The sequence below is a fragment of the Sapajus apella genome, unplaced genomic scaffold (assembly GCF_009761245.1).
Source record: "Sapajus apella isolate SASKATOON/1434 unplaced genomic scaffold, GSC_monkey_1.0 scaffold25, whole genome shotgun sequence".
In the NCBI taxonomy this organism is placed as follows: domain Eukaryota; kingdom Metazoa; phylum Chordata; class Mammalia; order Primates; family Cebidae; genus Sapajus; species Sapajus apella.
Window position 1 is genome coordinate 17,383,184 of NW_022436965.1, and position 17,022 is coordinate 17,400,205.

The following is a 17,022-nucleotide window of genomic DNA, read 5'->3' on the forward strand; positions in this document are numbered from 1 at the left end:
TGGGCTCACCTCACCCTTTCTTCTCTGGCCTCCAATACCATTTATACGCCAATAACTTTCAAGTAGTTAGCTAATTATTCTCCAATATAAGCCATATACAAATCCCCCATAAATCCCGATTTTTTATTTTTTTCATGTTTATTACTTTTCAAATTTCATTCATTTTTATATTATGCTTTGGGATTTCTGTGACTATCATTCAGGCCTACTCACCTGTACCAAACCAACACCAAAGGTCCTATTTCCCCGATAGATAGATTCTGCCCACCCCACCCCAACCCCATCTCCATACAACCCGTTTCTCCTGAGGCCACTCTTTCTGGAGACAACTTCATCTCCTCTCTTTTCTTCTCCCCAACATTTAACTGGTCACCCAGGATTGTTGCTTTTACCTGAGACCTGTTCCTTACCCTCCCCTCAGTATACCGCCCCCCTCCCCTATCCTTGCCATTCCCATTTTTCTTACTGCTATTGCCCAGGGTCAGATTTTTATTATCTCTCACCTGAAATACTGCAATGATGCTCTAACAGGTGACCTGCCACCAATTTTTCCCAAGCCTGAATCACCCAGTAAAATGCTACGACAAAGATGTTTTTTAAAAAGCAAACCTGATGATCTCACTGTTGAAAGGTTTGATTCCAGGAGTAGTGCAAGCTCCTTGGCATCACCCATGGCTCTTTAGCATCAGCTCCCACCGCCACCTTGCCAGGCACTCCTGCTCACATCCCACTAGCCACTCTTAAACAGTGCAAGGGATGAGACTAGCATGATTGTGCACGAGTTAACGAGCTTTTGAACTCACTTGTGGCTTTATTTATCATTATGAACTAAGTTTAAACTTCATTATAATCAGAAACTGTAATTTTAAGAATTCTACCATACATACAACAAAAAAAAAAACTATTTGAAAATCGCAAAATAACTAATAAAAATTGTTCAGAACCATGCTTTTTAAATTATAAAAATTCTACTGACAATGGCAAAGATTCAAATAAGTGGGAAAAATTCACCATATCCTGGATGGGGAAGATTGGCAGGTAGTGTTGCATGATGGTTGGAGGTGGGTGGTTCTGGAGTTGTTAAACTATGTGGCGTCCAATCCCAGCTCTTCTGCTCATTAGCTGTGTGCGCTGGACAAGTCACTTTCCCTCCTCAGTGCCACAGTTTTCTCATCTATAAAAATAAGCATGATCCTAACAGTACCTGCTTTATGGAAGTTAAGAGGATTAAATGAGTCAAAGCATTTTATACACTTAGAATAGTCCCTACCACCAAGGTAGGCACTCAACAGATGTTCTTGTTGTAAATTTAGTGAATCTTTCCCCAAATAATTCCTCTGTAGACTTAATGTAGTTGACCTTCTTCCGTTAAGGACAAATGAAGTGGAGAGAGGGAGAGAGGTTGTGGGGGAAAGTGCAAAGTCAATGTTTGGCATCCAGTATCTGAGACCGTACCCTGAACAGAGAGGCCCCTCCACTTCAGGCTAATACCTCCTGACTTTTCCATCTCAAACTCCCGCAGAAACTACCAGCACTCTCCAATAAGAATTACACTCTACTTTCACATCTCCTTCCCTGCTGCTTCTTTTGATTCACTCTGCAACAGAAGAAATTAGAGGTCCAAGCCTGCCCCCGACCCTCCCACTATCCTCCAGGTATAGAGAGAATCTGAGCTGAAATAGAGTCAAAGAGAGCATTTTAAACACTTGTATTGATCTTCGGTAATAACACCAAACAATCACAGGTGGGCAAAATCATCGAAAAATAAAACACCCGTATGTACAATAACAGGGACCCATTACGTTTTGGGATACTTCCAAAACCTTATTAATAAGAAGAAATAATTGTTACAGGTAGATCTTAGTTCTGTGAATGCTAAAGAAAATAACATTTGCCTTTGAGAGATGAACTTAATAAACAAATAAAAGGCTGGTGGGAATTTAAACTGAAGAGCTTTGCTCAGTCTTGCTCTACTCTCTCCAATTTTACCTGCGGAATCTCTAATTCTGGAACCAGAGGTTCCTTGGAGGATAGACAGAGGAGAAATATTCAGAGCCAACAATCTCTTTTAGGAGGAGGGAGAGGCTTACCAGCCATAGAGATTCAAAGGGACCTGGGTGACACTTGGGAGCAAATTCACTTGGAGGACCAAATAAGAGAAACCACTGTATACAAGTTATTAGAGTTTTTTAAGATAACTTCTCATTAGATGAATATTCAAGTTATCTTTAATTGTGGTCCCTCCAGCTTTGTAATTTTGTTCAGAATTGTCTTAACCATCTAGAAAAAGGATTTAACTATGCTACTACACTAGTCACATGGAGGTTAAAAGGACAAGGTCATAAAGAGAACAAAGTTCCTATTTCTTTCTTCCATGCAGTGTTGTAGCAGGGAAGTGGACTCAGTGGACCGTGACTCGGAGCTCCAGACGTGACTCAGCAGTCACAGAGAGTGATGCATGAGGAAAGCAGCCACTATGAACCTTCACAAACTTAGAGGAGAATTTCAAGAGTATCTGCCAAGTCAGTAAGAAAACCAAATCTTCTGATTTTCCCCAGAGGTGAGCAAAGACCCCAGTACATTCACAGACATGCACCTACATATTTAATTTCACTAACTGATTTATTGACACTCATCTGAGTGGCTGAATGCCTTAACACCACCACCAATTATGTAAGAACTATTTTATTCCATGTCCTCAGCTCTACTTGGTATTATCCACCTTTTAATTTTTGCCAAGCATTATGACTATAAAGTTATAAATCATTGTCTATATCTTCCTCTTTCTGATCTCTTGTGAGGTTGAACATCTGATCATAGGCTTGTTGGCATTCAGGTTTTCCTTTTTGTATATATTTCCTGTTCACATGCCATACCCATTTTTAAACTGGATTTCCTACCTTTTTTGTGCTGATTTGCAGGATCTCCTTGTACTTTATATTCTAGTTATTAATCCATAGCTGCACAGGTTTTGTATGTAGACTTTAATCCATCTGGAGTCCACCTTTGTGAGATGAGACAGGAGTCTATTTTTCCCCATGTATGAAACGAATTTTCCCACAAAACCCATCTTTTCCCCCACTAAATTGGCATATTTATCACATATCAAGTTTCTGCATATAGTTGAGTCTTTTTCTGAACTCTTATTTCTGTTTCATTGATCTGTTTATCTATTCTAATACCAGGATCACATTGTTTCTGTAATTGCAGCTTGTGGAATGTCTTGAGAGATGATGTGGCAAAATCTCCCACTTTTTTTCTATTTTTAAAACCTACTTATTTGGGCATATTTAATTTCATATTTTTTCATATATGTATATGAAAAAACTGCCATGTTCCTAAAATGTCCTACTGAACTATTAACTGTAATTGCAGTAATTTGGAGGAACTGTTTTTTTTTTTTTTTTTTTGAGACGGAGTTTCACTCATGTTACCCAGGCTGGAGTGCAATGGCGCGATCTCGGCTCACCGCAACCTCCGCCTCCTGGGTTCAGGCAATTCTCCTGCCTCAACCTCCTGAGTAGCTGGGATTACAGGCACGCACCACCATGCCCAGCTAATTTTTTGTATTTTTAGTAGAGACGGGGTTTCACCATGTTGACCAGGATGGTCTCGATCTCTTGACCTCGTGATCCACCCGCCTCGGCCTCCCAAAGTGCTGGGATTACAGGCGTGAGCCACCGCGCCCGGCGGAACTGTTACTTTTAACCCATGTTACTATGTCACCTTGTCAGCCCTGCTACATTCCTTGTCTCCATTACCTCTGACATTATTGTGGGGATTAATTAAATGACTTAATTCATGTGAGGCACTTAGTAGAGTGTCCAGGGTATAGTAAATGCTCTACAACTGTTAGCTGTAATTATTATTTATCACCATCATCATTAGCAATATGCACCATGGTCCCACAAAAATTAGTATGTATATTACCTTCACAGATGAGTAATTGGACTCAGAGAAGAAAAGTAACATTGGTGACATGTGTAACCAGGATTCACTCACACCCCCGCCTGTCATCTCCAAAAGGTGTCTGACCTTTCTGCAGTTAAGTAACCCTTATCTAAAACGCTTGGGACCAGAAGAGTTTTGGATTTTGAACTTTTTTAAGATTTTGGAATATTTGCACACACATAGTGAGGTATCTTGGAGCTGGGACCCAGTTCTTAACACAAAATGTATCTATGTTTTGCATGCATCTTGTATACACAGTCTGGAGATAATATTATATGATATTTTCAATAATTCTGTGCATGAAACAAAATTTTGTTTGTGTTTTTACTGTGATCCAAGTGAGGTCACGTGTGGAATTTTCCACCTGCGGTATCAGGTTAAATCTCAAAACTTTTGGATTTGGGAGCATTTTGGATTTGAGTTTTTAGGATTAGGAATGTTCAACCTGTATTACCCTTTTTGTATATGGCCTTTTCTACTCCCACCTCACAAGATACGATTGGTTCAGGAAATTTTGCAAGATATTAACGATGGCTTATTGTATTTTAATAGGTAGATGGCCAAAACTTGTTTTATGCTTCAATTTGATAAGATTAGTTTCTAAGAGAAAAAGAACTTTGCTGTACTTTTTTACTGTGAAAGAATGAGTTGAGGGATAAGCTATCACACATAACTCTGTTTTCTCCAAGTTGCAGGAGGTTGAGGGGGAGAATCCAGAGGCTGTGGATGACAGTTGCAACACAGTCAAAGTGATCATTCAATTCTGACACCATACAAAACTAACACTGTGATCTCAGGAGTATACCCTCTTCCCTTGTCCCATTTAGATCAGTCAGGGTCTGGTCAGAAAAAAAGAAGCCACTCTAAGTATATAGAGTAAGAAATGGTTTAATATAGGAATTAAAGGCTGGGCAAGTAAAGCTCAGGAAGACCCCTTTTAGGAAACTTTAAAGTACAGTTCTTGTTCTATAACCAATTGTTTCAGTTGCTGGGAGCACTGACTTGGTGATTCTTAGGAGGACACCCAAAAGCAGTGAGAAAATTCCACACTGCTTCTACTCTCCCAGTAGCTGCTATGCAGAACAATGGCTTCCCCTTCCCTTCTACCTTCTAAATCTCATGCAATTTCTTCTTATTGGTGGAATCTATTTGGGATCCTGTTTGCAATGGAGGATAGAAATTGTAATTTCTAGACTTCATGCTCCTGGGGACAGGGAAAAGTATAGAATAACAGACATGATACTGAGTACTAACAAATTATATGTGGTACACTGTGTCTATTTGCTCACCATTATTGGTAAAAACTCACAAATATATGTTGATTGAATTAATGGATGCAGAAGGGTCCCAGTTCTGGAACAGGATTTCTTGCTGGGAATCAAGATTTCTCTGCACCGTCATTCAGTGATGCCATGTGCTCCAGGCCCTGATGGCACTCTGAAGCCCTTAATGGCCTGCTGCTGACTTGACTGTAGAAGAAGCAGAGGTGTGTTTCCCACCTCTCACTGAGGTGGGCCATGTCACTGCCTCAGGTGCTGCCGATGTACATGTAAACCCAACCACATCACTCTGCTGTTTCAAATAACACTTCGGTCGCTTTCTATTGACTTTAGAATAAAATCTGAACTTTTTTCCATGACTTCCAAGAATTTGCATTTTCTGGACTCTTTCTAACTCTCCAACTTACCTCACTTTATTCCTCTCTCACCACATTATGTCTGCACAACCTTTCAGTTCCTCAAACATGGCAAGTGATTTCCACCTCAGGGCCTTGGCTTGAGAAGCTCCCACTGCCTGGAATCCTCTTTGCCACACTTCTGCCCCATTCTTTTACAACCAGCTCCTTGAATCCTTCCATCCTAAATATAACATCCTCAAGGAGGCCTTCGCTGGTCACTCCATCTGGTGAGATAATCCCTGTTAGTATTCTCTTTCATAATATTCTGTGTTTTTTTTCTTTTTTAGTACTTATCACAATTTCCCATTAGACACACACACACACACATACACACACACACACACATAAATATACACACATATTTACACATATTTTTTATAATGTCTGTCTTCCTCACTGTATTCTAACGCCATGAATATGGGCAGTGTTAGACGCAGCCTAGCAGAGTGCCTGACAACTAATACACACTCAATTAATAATTGTTGAAACAACTCTAACAGACTCCCCAAGTAGTAGTTTTACAGCACCGTCAAGTTACAATTCATTCACTTTTTCAATTTCTTACCAATTTTTGACCCTTAAATACTGCAAAGAGAGAGAGAGAGAGAGAGAGGCGATATTTAACAGAAATTACACAGGCTTACACCCAACAGTATTCGTTCCTGTTAATAATCCAACAGGATCCCATCCATGGCAACTTTTGTTCTTTCTTGCCTCCAGATAACCTTCTTGCCACCCAAAACACATCCCAAAAAGCCAGGAAGCATTACTGCCCTCCTTCCTGGTGCAAAGGTTTAAATACCATTCAGTGCATTCACTATTTCTATCAGGAGGCTCATCAGGCTCTCTTGCAGTTAGAACCCTCATGGCAAACCCTGATATGAAAATTCAGGTAGTGATTCTGCAGATTGATCTTGTATTCTCAGTCCTCATGTGCAAGCATGATACAATGTGCATGACTGAGAACAGTGATAGAGGTCACACAGGGGTTACTAAATCATATCATGACTAATAGTCTGAATTTCTCAAAAAGAAATGGCTAATGATGAATTCCAAACTTAGATTAATGCCTGATATTAGAGGTACTCAATAAATATCTGTTTGAATACAGATGAGTAAACTGACACTCAAATAAGTTAAATGACTGGCATGAGATTATGCTGCCTATTGGTGTTTGAGGCAAAATTCTAACTCAGAGGGCCCATTGTGGGAGTGCTTACAAAAAACAGTTCTCCAGGTTGGGCACGGTGGCTCACACTTGTAATCCCAGCACTTTGGGGGGCCGAGGTGGGTGGATAACCTGAGGTCAGGAGACCAGCCTGGCCAACATGGTAAAACCTGTATGTACTAAAAATACAAAAAATTAGCCAAGCATGGTGGCGGGTGCCTGTAATCCCAGCTACTTGGGAGGCTGAGTCAGGAGAATCACTTGAACCTGGGAGGCAGAGGTTGCAGTGAGCTGAGACCGCACCACTGCACTCCAGCCTGGGTGACAGAGCGAGACTCTGTCTCAAAACAGAAACAAAAAAGCAGTGCTTCAGGTGATTCCCGTGAGTAGCGCCCCCAAGTGTGCAAAGCTGAAAGGGCCGCCAACTGCAGGGCAGTGAGGAGGTGGGATAAGGTGGGAGGCGCACCTCAAACAACATCTATTAAGACTGGAAACACCTGGGTCTTGTGGGCTCTTTTATGCGGCCTTTTTTTGCGCTTGAAATGCTTTATTGCAAAAACATGTGTCATGGTGGGTTTGTGGGAAAGCAGATGCACCAAAGGCTGACTTAAATGTCAAAGTCGTTGCTTTTGTCACCCACTGTTTCCTTTGAGTGCCTAGTAGATATTGGTTAGGGGTGTGCAGCTGGATATCTTGGGAGCCTTCCACACTGGGGGGCTCATGAGAAGCAAGTTTTAAGCATATGGGCTCTGTGTCTGAGGTGTGGCTTGTTGTCTGTCACAGACCTAGGGACAACAGGAAAAGCCAGTAGTGAAAAGATCCCTAGCTCTTGTACCAGTTTGTTATTTTACAAATGAGGTCTCTCTCCTGAGCCTTATTTGCCAGCCAGCTGCAGTACTGTTATCTTAAGTCTGCTCACACTGCTATAATAAAATACCACAGACTGGGTAGCCTAAAGAACAGAAAGTTATTTTCTCACAGTTTTGTAAGCTGGAAGTTCAAGATCAGGGTGCCAGCATGGTCAGGCTCTGGTGTGGGGTCTCTTCCTGGCTTGCAGATTGCATCCCTGCTGTGAGTTCACATGGCAGAAAGTGATCTCATTCTTGCTCTTCTGATAAGGCCACCACTCCCAGCACATTCAGACTCCACCCTTTTGACCTCACTTAACCTTAAGTACCTCATAGAAGTCCTTTCTCCAAATATAGTCACATTAGGGGTTAGGGTTTCAATGCATGAATTTGGGAGAGTACAAAATTCAGTTTGTAACAACCATCTTACCCACCTAAATCCTTAGATGACTCTAGAATCTCAGCACTAGACTAACATGGAGGTCATCCTGCGCTGTCTCTTGTTTCAAAGATGGTGACATTAGGAGGGGAGAGGAGGTCCTAAGACCACACAGCCAGCATGTGGAAGAGTTAGAATCTGCCCTGTCTCCTAGTGCTTCCCCACCACATCTGAGACGTCCGGAAACAAAACAACAAAAAAGCATTCATTTCTGTTCCTGTCCACCCATATTTGTCTTGAGCACCTAATACACACACGGCACCCACAGAGGATGCAAGGACATAATGGTCCCAGCACAATTCCTTAGGGGACTCACAGTTTGGGGGCCATGTTCCTCATCGTTCAGTTGAAAATCTGAGATAGAATGACCTTCTCAAACTGTGCCAGGCATCGTGGATGACAGCCTGCCATTTCCAATAATGAAATGCCTCAGAGCAAACAGGAAAAGATTAAATATTAAATATGTTCGCTTTAGAGATTTCCTGTGCACAGATGTCGCTCCTTCCTTGCTTCATGTTCTCTGTGCTTCATGCATTCAGGGGACAATCAGATCATGCTTGGTGGGCAACTCAGAGTATTAAGGATTTGACTGTCAGCTAAAAATCAAACTCTTTAGAAAAGTGATGACACTAGAGACAGAGTATTCAGTCCAAACCATAATACAAAAGATGAGAAAACTGAGGCCCAGGAAAACAGTGAATCACCCAGGCTCATCCAGTTGTGAGTGGCAGGGCCAGAGTCAAAACCCCGCTTCCCCCAGCATCAGTCAGGGCCAGGCATTTACCACAGGTGCACAAACCCTGAATGCCCTAGAGACAGGACTCAAACCATGTGAAAATTTACTTCTATCCAGATAAATCTATGATGTCATCTCGCCCCTAGATAATTGATCCTAGAAACTATATATTTGTCCTCAGCTGAGAAGCAGAGACTATACTTCTTGATTCTCTGAACTGAGAAAAAATAAAATGATATTTGCCCTCCTCAAGAAAACATCCAGCTTTTTACAACCTGCTTTTCTAAGGTATAAGGAAGGTCCTGAGGAGGGAAAGAACCAATTTCAGGGGGCCAGCCTTAAAACATAGATGGAGAGAAATGAGTGTTTTTATGTCAACACTCTTAAACTTTTTTTTTTAGATGGACTCTTTCTCTGTTGCCCAGGATGGAGTGCAGTACACAATCTCAGCTCACTGCAACCTCCACCTCCTGGGTTCAAGCAATTCTCCTGCCTCAATCTCCTGAGTAGCTGGGACTACAGGCATGTGCCACCATTTCTGGCTAATTTTTTTGTAATTTTAGTAGAGACAGGGTTTTACCATGCTAGTCAGGTTGGTCTCAAACTCCTGATCTCAAATGATCCTCCCTCCTCAGCCTCTCAAAGTGCTGGGATTACATGCATGAGCCGTGGCACCCAGCAGAACACTTATAAACTCTTACACAGCAGAATCCTTGTGAAGTGACTGCACTTGGCCATTGTAGTGTAAATTTGCCCTGCAACCATCACATTTTTGCTGAGTCCAATTTTCTTTGAGTATCCACCTGTGCTTCCCCCCTACACCCTCGTTCATGTGGTTCCGTTGCAGCTGATCCCACTGCTCCAGGCATAGAATCCAGCTTGCTTCATTAAACCCATGAGACTCGTTAGCCCAGTGACTAGATTATGGATGGTCCAATGGTGCATCTGACTGTTTCTGAGCAGCTCTGGGACCTTTGCTGAAGCTACCGGTAAAGAATTGTTTTTGTTCTGCTGGGCTTGGCTGATCATCTACATGAGAATGTCTAAAGACGGTAGAGCTGAGAGATGGACAAAGATGGCTTTTATGGATATCACCTCAGTATAGGATTCCAACTGGACCTTAATCTGGGAAATAATTACCACATTTTATAAGTTGTAGGTGCCAAAATTTTCTTTTTTTTTTGAGTTGGGTTTCTGTCATTTGCAACCAAAAGAGACCAAATGTAACCTCAACAAGGACACTGAGTAGATGCTTAAAGAGATTAAGAATTTCAGTTAAAGGGCAATGAAAACTGCCTGAGTCCTCCCAGCTCCTGAGAAGGGAAAAGGTTAACTTCACCCAAAGGGGGATTCTGGCCCTAAGAAGGGTGCTTCAGTGGCAGAGCAGAGCTTACCAGGAGATGAGAGCTCATCCCGGGCTGACCTCTAGTTGCCCACCCACCTAACATTCCACTGAGTTTCAGTGTGACAATATGAAACTATTTTTGTTGAAGTTTCACCTCCTCTGACTCCCACAATGCTTTCCAGGTCCCCAGAATACAATTTTTCAATTAGAGGTACCCCTAAATGCCTGAAATTAGAGTTCATCACCACTACGTTTTCTCTCTTGCTAAATCCCAAGCTTCCATCATTTATGATGAACATCCTGATCTCAAAGTCCTTCTTTCCCTGTGGCTGCCCTTCCTCTCTGCCTTCATCCAGCACAAACAGGGCAGACTTCAGTCCTTTCACAAAGACACAGCATTAAGCCTTTATGGCTTACTAGAGATCCTACTTTTTGAGTAGAAGCATTAATTTCTTGTCTCTCCTGGGCAATTTTCTGCTAACCATCAGTCCCTCCTACCTCCCTGGAGTTTGAGGGAAGGTCAGTGGTGCAAATTATAAACTGATAAGCCCCTGCAAAGCCAGGCGACCTAATCAATCATTCCACCAACACTTCCTGAGCACCACGCACCAGGTACCACTGTGGGGATATAATGAAATGGAAAATATTTCTTGTCCTCAAGGACGTGACACGGCTATCATCTGTGGAAAGATTGTCTATAGCTCTCAGACTGTAAAATAGCTATAAAGTTCATGGGCGGTCTAAACATAACACATTTCCCAAGCTCACGCCATGCTGTGTGCTCTACCAACGTGACCCAATCTGTTTGAAATGTTTAGGCAATCTGCCTGGAAATCCTCCTAGCATGTGACCAGTGCAGGTCATCAAGTCACCAGGAGTGGGCAAGGGAATGGTGCAAGGCTAAGAGCTATTTGGTTCTACTATTGATCATTGGGTTCTTGTGACATAAAGCTCTACACTAACCGCTTCAGGGAGGCAAAGGGGAATGAGCCAGTCTAGGAACCCTGATTGTCCATAGTCAGGAAAACGGCATTGAAGCTGAGAAGTTCTCGTGTAACAGTAACTATGTGACAAGAGAAAGTGAGAAACAGGTTAAGACTCCAAATCAGTATTGTGTTAAAGAAGAGACGGCATATTTAGACTGGAGGAGGAGAGAACAGAGTTGGAAGCTGAGGAAATATTTCATGTAGAAAGCTGAATTTGACACAGGGCTTAAAGAATTATCTCCATTTATTTTAGCTTTATGTTTAAACAAATAACAACAACAAAACCTTTGGGCCCATTTTACTGAAAGCATCATATGAAGCAAATTACCAGTTGAAGAGAAATGGCCAATCTGGTAAGTGACCTGAATTCTCATTACTAAGTTTGCTTAGACCCCTCCGGGCATTCCCGCCAGTCTGGCTTAGTCTGCTCCTGGAGCTGCAACCAAAACAGACCATCCTATTCCACAAGCAGCGCTCCCTTAAAAGGCAAGGCACAAACATCCTATGCCCTTGGGTGGGCGTTTCTCCACAGCCAACCTTCCAGGGCACAAGCTTCCCAGGCAGTCACCTGCTGCCCAAGGCTGCTCCTCTGCTCAAACAGGCTTCTGACCTGGTTACTTTCCTTTGGAGAGGGTCTGACATAACTTGAAAGTCAGGGTTTCCAGAGGTGAGACAGATCAGAGGCTGATCTGCCCACAGCACTCTGCGGTCTGGGCCCAAGAGCTCAAGCGTTCCAGAGTGCAGTGGAACATGTGTGTACTCCACCAAGCAACAGAAATTTAGCCGTCATCTTGTTCCATAGGGCAGCAACATGCAGGGCAGAGGGAGAATCACTTTTGGGTCTTCTAGAAAACCAAGCTGGCCTCCAGGCACACCCACAAGGGATTTCAGAATGTTAGACAAAGGAGGCTTTACACATTGGAAAGCTAGGCAGCAGAAGCCAGACAGAACCACAGCACACAGAAAGTCAAAGATACCAGGCAGATACAGGGCAGTGCCAGAAGCAGATTTTAGTGTTTGACTTTTGTGGATTACAAGTGTGCATCCTGTTTATCTGCCTAGTGAAATGCATAGAGATAAGTCTCAGACTGTAGCTATAAAGGACGTGTTTCATCTTTTTTCATGCCTAAGTGTGTGTATGAATATGCAAACAGAATGAGTGTATTGATGTCTCACAACCAGGTAAAGTTAGTCTGGGTTCCTGTGACTCACTGAAAATATAAGACATTTCATACTCATGAATATCCAGCCCCCAAACCAAAGGACATAAACCATGTCCTTTTACTTGATTTTCAAATAACCTCATGCATAGTTTTGTGCTTTGCGAGAAGGGGAAAGAACATTTCTTATTGGAAAAGGGAAAGAAAAAAAACAGAGGGCAGGCGAATTCTTCTCCCACCAAGCAGCTCCTTCCTTGAAGATCTTTCCAAAGAGACTGTTTCTTTAATGAAAAAAGATTTGTGGAAAATTTAAGAGTATGCAGAAGCCCTCAATTTACTCACTACCTAGTGGAGGATACTGAAAAGTAACTATAAACTTAAAAAAAACAGTTATAACTATATGGTGAGAGTAGACACAAGTACCTTAGAAGCAAGGACTGGGGTGTCACCAATTTCACACTTGCAGGATGAGAGGGGTCAGAGGTTTGACCCTCAAGCTAGATCCCCAAGTGATATGATAGGTAGAAGGCAGTTAAGCTGAAAGGAAAAAGAGCCATTCAAGGTAGACAGAAGAGCAGAACAAGAGAGCAGGGTACATTGTGCAACCTGCCAGCTAGGGTTCACCTGGCTTTATTTTTCCCTGTGGTGCTTAGTGCCATCTGATATTTTACACATTTGTTTATTGTCTGTGTCCAACTAGAATGTAAGCCCCCTGAAGGCAGGGACTTTGTTTTACTCTCTGCTACATCCCCAGAACATCGAACAGACTTGGTAAATAGGAGGAATTAATAAATACTTGGTGAATGCACAAATGTTAGAGAAAAGTGAGAAACGCAGCCAGGTGCGGTGGCTGGCGCCTGTAATCCCAGCAATTTGGGAGGTCGAGGCGGGCGGATCACGAGGTCAGGAGTTCGAGACCAGCCTGGCCAACACGGTGAAACCCTGTCTCTACTAAAAAAAAAAAATTAGCCAGGCATGGTGGCAGGCACCTATAATCCCAGCTACTTCGGAGGCTGAGGCAGGAGAATGGCTTGAACCTGGGAGGCAGAGGTTGCAATGAGCCAAGACTGTGCCATTGCACTTCAGCCTGGGTGACAGAGCAAGACTTCATCTCAGAAAAGAAAAAAGTGAGAAATGAGGCTGGACTGCCAGGCAAGGTAACCCCCACAGGTCATGAGGGCCTTGTGTGCTGTGCTAATGTGTGTAGATGTTACCTTGGAGATCTAGAACAGTGGAGATCTAGCTATCAGCCCACAAGCTAAACACAGAAGTGTTTTGCTTGACAAATATCAGGTTTTCCATGTTAAAATATTTTATATAAAACCCAGGTTGCTGAATTTCCTTTGAAAATTCAGAGGATGCAGTAACAAGGGGCCTGTAGTCCTGCAAGGCAAAGTCAGCTGGTGCTGAGCAGTAAGTGCCCCTTAATAACACCTGTGTTCTTCAGTCCAGCACAGTTTGTCCCAGGCACAATTGTCTTGCATCAGGCTTCCTTGCTTATAAAGATCTGCCAGTTCCATTCAGACAATGAGTTTACAACCTCTAGCCTAGGTTCAGAATGGCTGGTTTAAAAATTCCACCATGATAATGAGTCATTCCTTCCAGGGTATTTATGCCCTCCCACAGTGAATCTGAGCCGCTCTTTGTAACTAACAGAATGCAAGGGAAGTGACGTTGTGGGACTTCCAAGGATAGCTCATGAGAAGGCAGACATCACATAAGAAGTCTGACCATCCGGAGGCCTCCATGCTGTGAGGAAGTCCAAGCTAACAATCTGGACAGACTACACAGAGAAAGAGAGTGAGACGCCCTGCCAGTCCTCAAGGGTTTGAGCCATCCCATCTGAGATGCCAGATACGGGAAGCTTACCTTGGACACCCAGGCCAGAAGCCATCTGCCTGCAACCATTCACAAACATATGGGAGACCCCAAGAGAGAATTACTCAACTGAGCCCATTCAATCCACAGAGCCATGATAAATAAGAGTAAATTGATTTAAACCACTTTCTTTTTGGTGAATCATTACATAGCAATAGATAACAAAAACGCCTACATTACCATTTACGAACTGTGTGGTCCTCTGCAAATTATTCAGCATTTTCAGCTTAAATTTCCTCATCTTTCAAGTCAGGATCATAATTTCCTTGCCCACAGAGTTTTCTGAAATTAATGAATGAGATCATGAATAGAATGTACTTAGCTGTGAAACTAGAACGAGTACTATTGATAAATTATAAGTGCTCAATAGTGGTTAATCATCATTTCAGTTTTAGTCTCAATATTATTGTTATTGAAGTTTGTCTAGTGACTAGTACCTCTCAAAACCAGCATGCAGAAAAGGAAGAAGAGGGGAAAAGAGGCTGGGAAGGTGGTGATGGGCACAGCAACCTCAAGGAGGGTTTCCAGAAGGCAGTTCTCAGTGAGGTGGATATGACTTGATATCCCTGACTCCAGGGAGCCAGGCAATTGACTATTTCACCCCTTTTGTTGTTTTATAGTAAGCATTCTGGAAGCTCCATAAAGTCACAATTCATTAATTTGTAACTTACTAAAAATATTTATACTGCACTGATTATATATGTCATGCATATACTAGGTGCTGGGGATAGCAGTGAACAAAGATCCCTGCTTTCATACAACTTCCATGCTAATGTTTATCAAACAAATAAATAAGTAAAATAGAAAGTATGGCAGTTGGTGATAAATGATAGATGCAGGAGGAAGATAAGGGGGAGGATCCCTGAAGAGTCTCTGACTGGCCTATGCACTGGGAGAACGGGGTGGGGCCTCAGGAAGTTGGAGTCATTTGCAGTGGGGAGGAGCTTGGTCTCTTCAGCTTCTGTGTGTGGCCTAGAATCAGTCTGTGAAATAGGGGCCTGTTAGCAAGAACCCTTCTTGCTTTGCTCAGAGACTTTTATTTTTATTTTTTTTATTTTTGCCCAATAAATTCCGTTCCCCTCACCCTTCAATGTGTCTGCATGGCTAACTTTTCCTGGTTGTGTGACAAGAACCTGGTTTAAGCTGAACTAAGGAGCAAAGTTCTGCAACATAAGTACAATTAAAAAATAATAAATAAGGGTGATAATGAGTGTGGGGTGAAGGAAGCTGGCTTGTAATTGTAAGTCAAGGAAGTCTTCCCTGCTCATGGTGGAAAATGAAACCGGTACCTGGGTAGGGAGGGACCATCACTTAGGCATATAGAAGGGTCCAGACATAAAAAGGAGCTGGATATCTACTGATTATCAGTGATGTTAATGGATAGGTATGTTTTCTCCCAATGACTCTACAAGGCAAATGTTATATGTTATTCTTAATTTACTCAGTCACTTTTTTATTTTATTGTGCTGTATTTCTCTTTAAGCAACTTTAAATTCTCTCTGGAAGAGGCAAAACAATGTATTAATCAAGTTAAATTGAATTAAGTAATAATCTCATAATCTCATCAGTTTAACATAACAATAACATATGCCTGACATATATAATCTGTGCTGTATAATTTTTTTTTTTTTTTTTTTTTTTTTGAGACAGAGTCTCACTCTGTTGCCCAGGCTGGAGTGCAATGGCGCAATCTCGGCTGACCGCAACCTCCGCCTCCTGGGTTCAAGCCATTCTCCTGCCTCAGCCTCCCGAGCAACTAGGATTACAGATGCTCACCACCGCACCTGGCTAATTTTTATATTTTTAGTAGAGATGGGGTTTTGCCATGTTGGCCAGGCTGGTTTCGAACTCCTGACCTCAGGTGATCCACCCACCTTGGCCTCCCAAAGTGCTGGGATTACAGGTGTGAGCCACCGTGCCGAGCCAAATATTTTTTGTTATAAATTAATAAATTGTGGTTTGATAGGAGCTTTCAGAATCTTTAGTATAAAACACCAAAATGAAGTAAATAGCTAATTCTCTGCCTTCCTGAAGTTTGGTATATCAAGACATACCCACCACACTGAGAAGTGTCTTCTCCTGCAAACTCTGCTTGAGGTTGATCTGTCCATCACAAACATAACAATAGTGTATTTTTTGTACATACCAAGTCCATACAAGGTGGGCTCCACAGTGCCTTCATTTAGGGACCCTGACCAGCTGAGGCTCCACCATCTACATGCCAATCATTGCAGCAGAGAGAAGGAAAGATGGAAAACTGGCATCAGCTTTTAAATGCTTTTCCTGGAAGGGACATAAATCTTGACCTCTGCTCACATTTTATTGGCTAGAGCAGGACGGAGGTGTGATCACTCTCAATGCCTAAATGTGAAAAAAAAAAAAAAAAAGATATTAATGAATAGCTAATGTCTATCTTTTTAATTTTATTATTATTATTATTTGAGCTAGGCTGGAGTACAATGGCGTGATCTCAGCTCACTGCAACTTCCACCTCCTGGGCTCAAGCAGTTCTCCTGCCTCAGCCTCCTGAGTACCTGGGATTACTAATGCCCACCACCATGCCCAGCTAATTTTTGTATTTTTAGTAGAGACAGCGTTTCACCATATTGGTCAGGCTGGTCTGGAACTCCTGACTTCAGGTGATCCACCCGCCTCAGACTCCCAAATTGCTGGGATTACAGGCAAGAGCCACCATGCCCGGCCTAGTTTAACGTCTATCCTAGGTGGATAGGTGAATAAACAGAGATGATAGATAATAATAAATAATAGATAATTGAAGAAGGAAAGAAGGAAGGAAGGAAGGAAGGAAGGAAGGAAGGAAGGAAGGAAGGAA

The 17,022-nt window shown here is 42.4% G+C and overlaps 2 long non-coding RNA genes across 3 annotated transcripts in view; one reads left to right on the forward strand and one right to left on the reverse strand.

Annotated features, from left to right (window-relative positions):
* The first annotated feature begins 2,123 nt into the window (after positions 1 to 2,123).
* On the forward strand, positions 2,124 to 5,590 carry LOC116560138. Its single transcript, XR_004272813.1, has 2 exons — positions 2,124 to 2,560; positions 3,939 to 5,590. It is a non-coding gene; the product is annotated as an uncharacterized LOC116560138 (long non-coding RNA).
* LOC116560139 overlaps positions 4,766 to 17,022 on the reverse strand; it is a 22,170-nt gene continuing 9,913 nt past the window's right edge. Inside the window, exons 2-4 of one of the 2 annotated variants that reach the window (XR_004272815.1) lie at positions 16,336 to 16,550; positions 14,370 to 14,471; positions 4,766 to 5,853 (exon numbers count right to left, since the gene is read on the reverse strand). This is a non-coding gene — a long non-coding RNA (uncharacterized LOC116560139). Of the gene's footprint in view, positions 5,854 to 13,360; positions 14,472 to 16,335; positions 16,551 to 17,022 lie in introns of those variants that run through there. The other variant, XR_004272814.1, reaches the window with a different exon arrangement.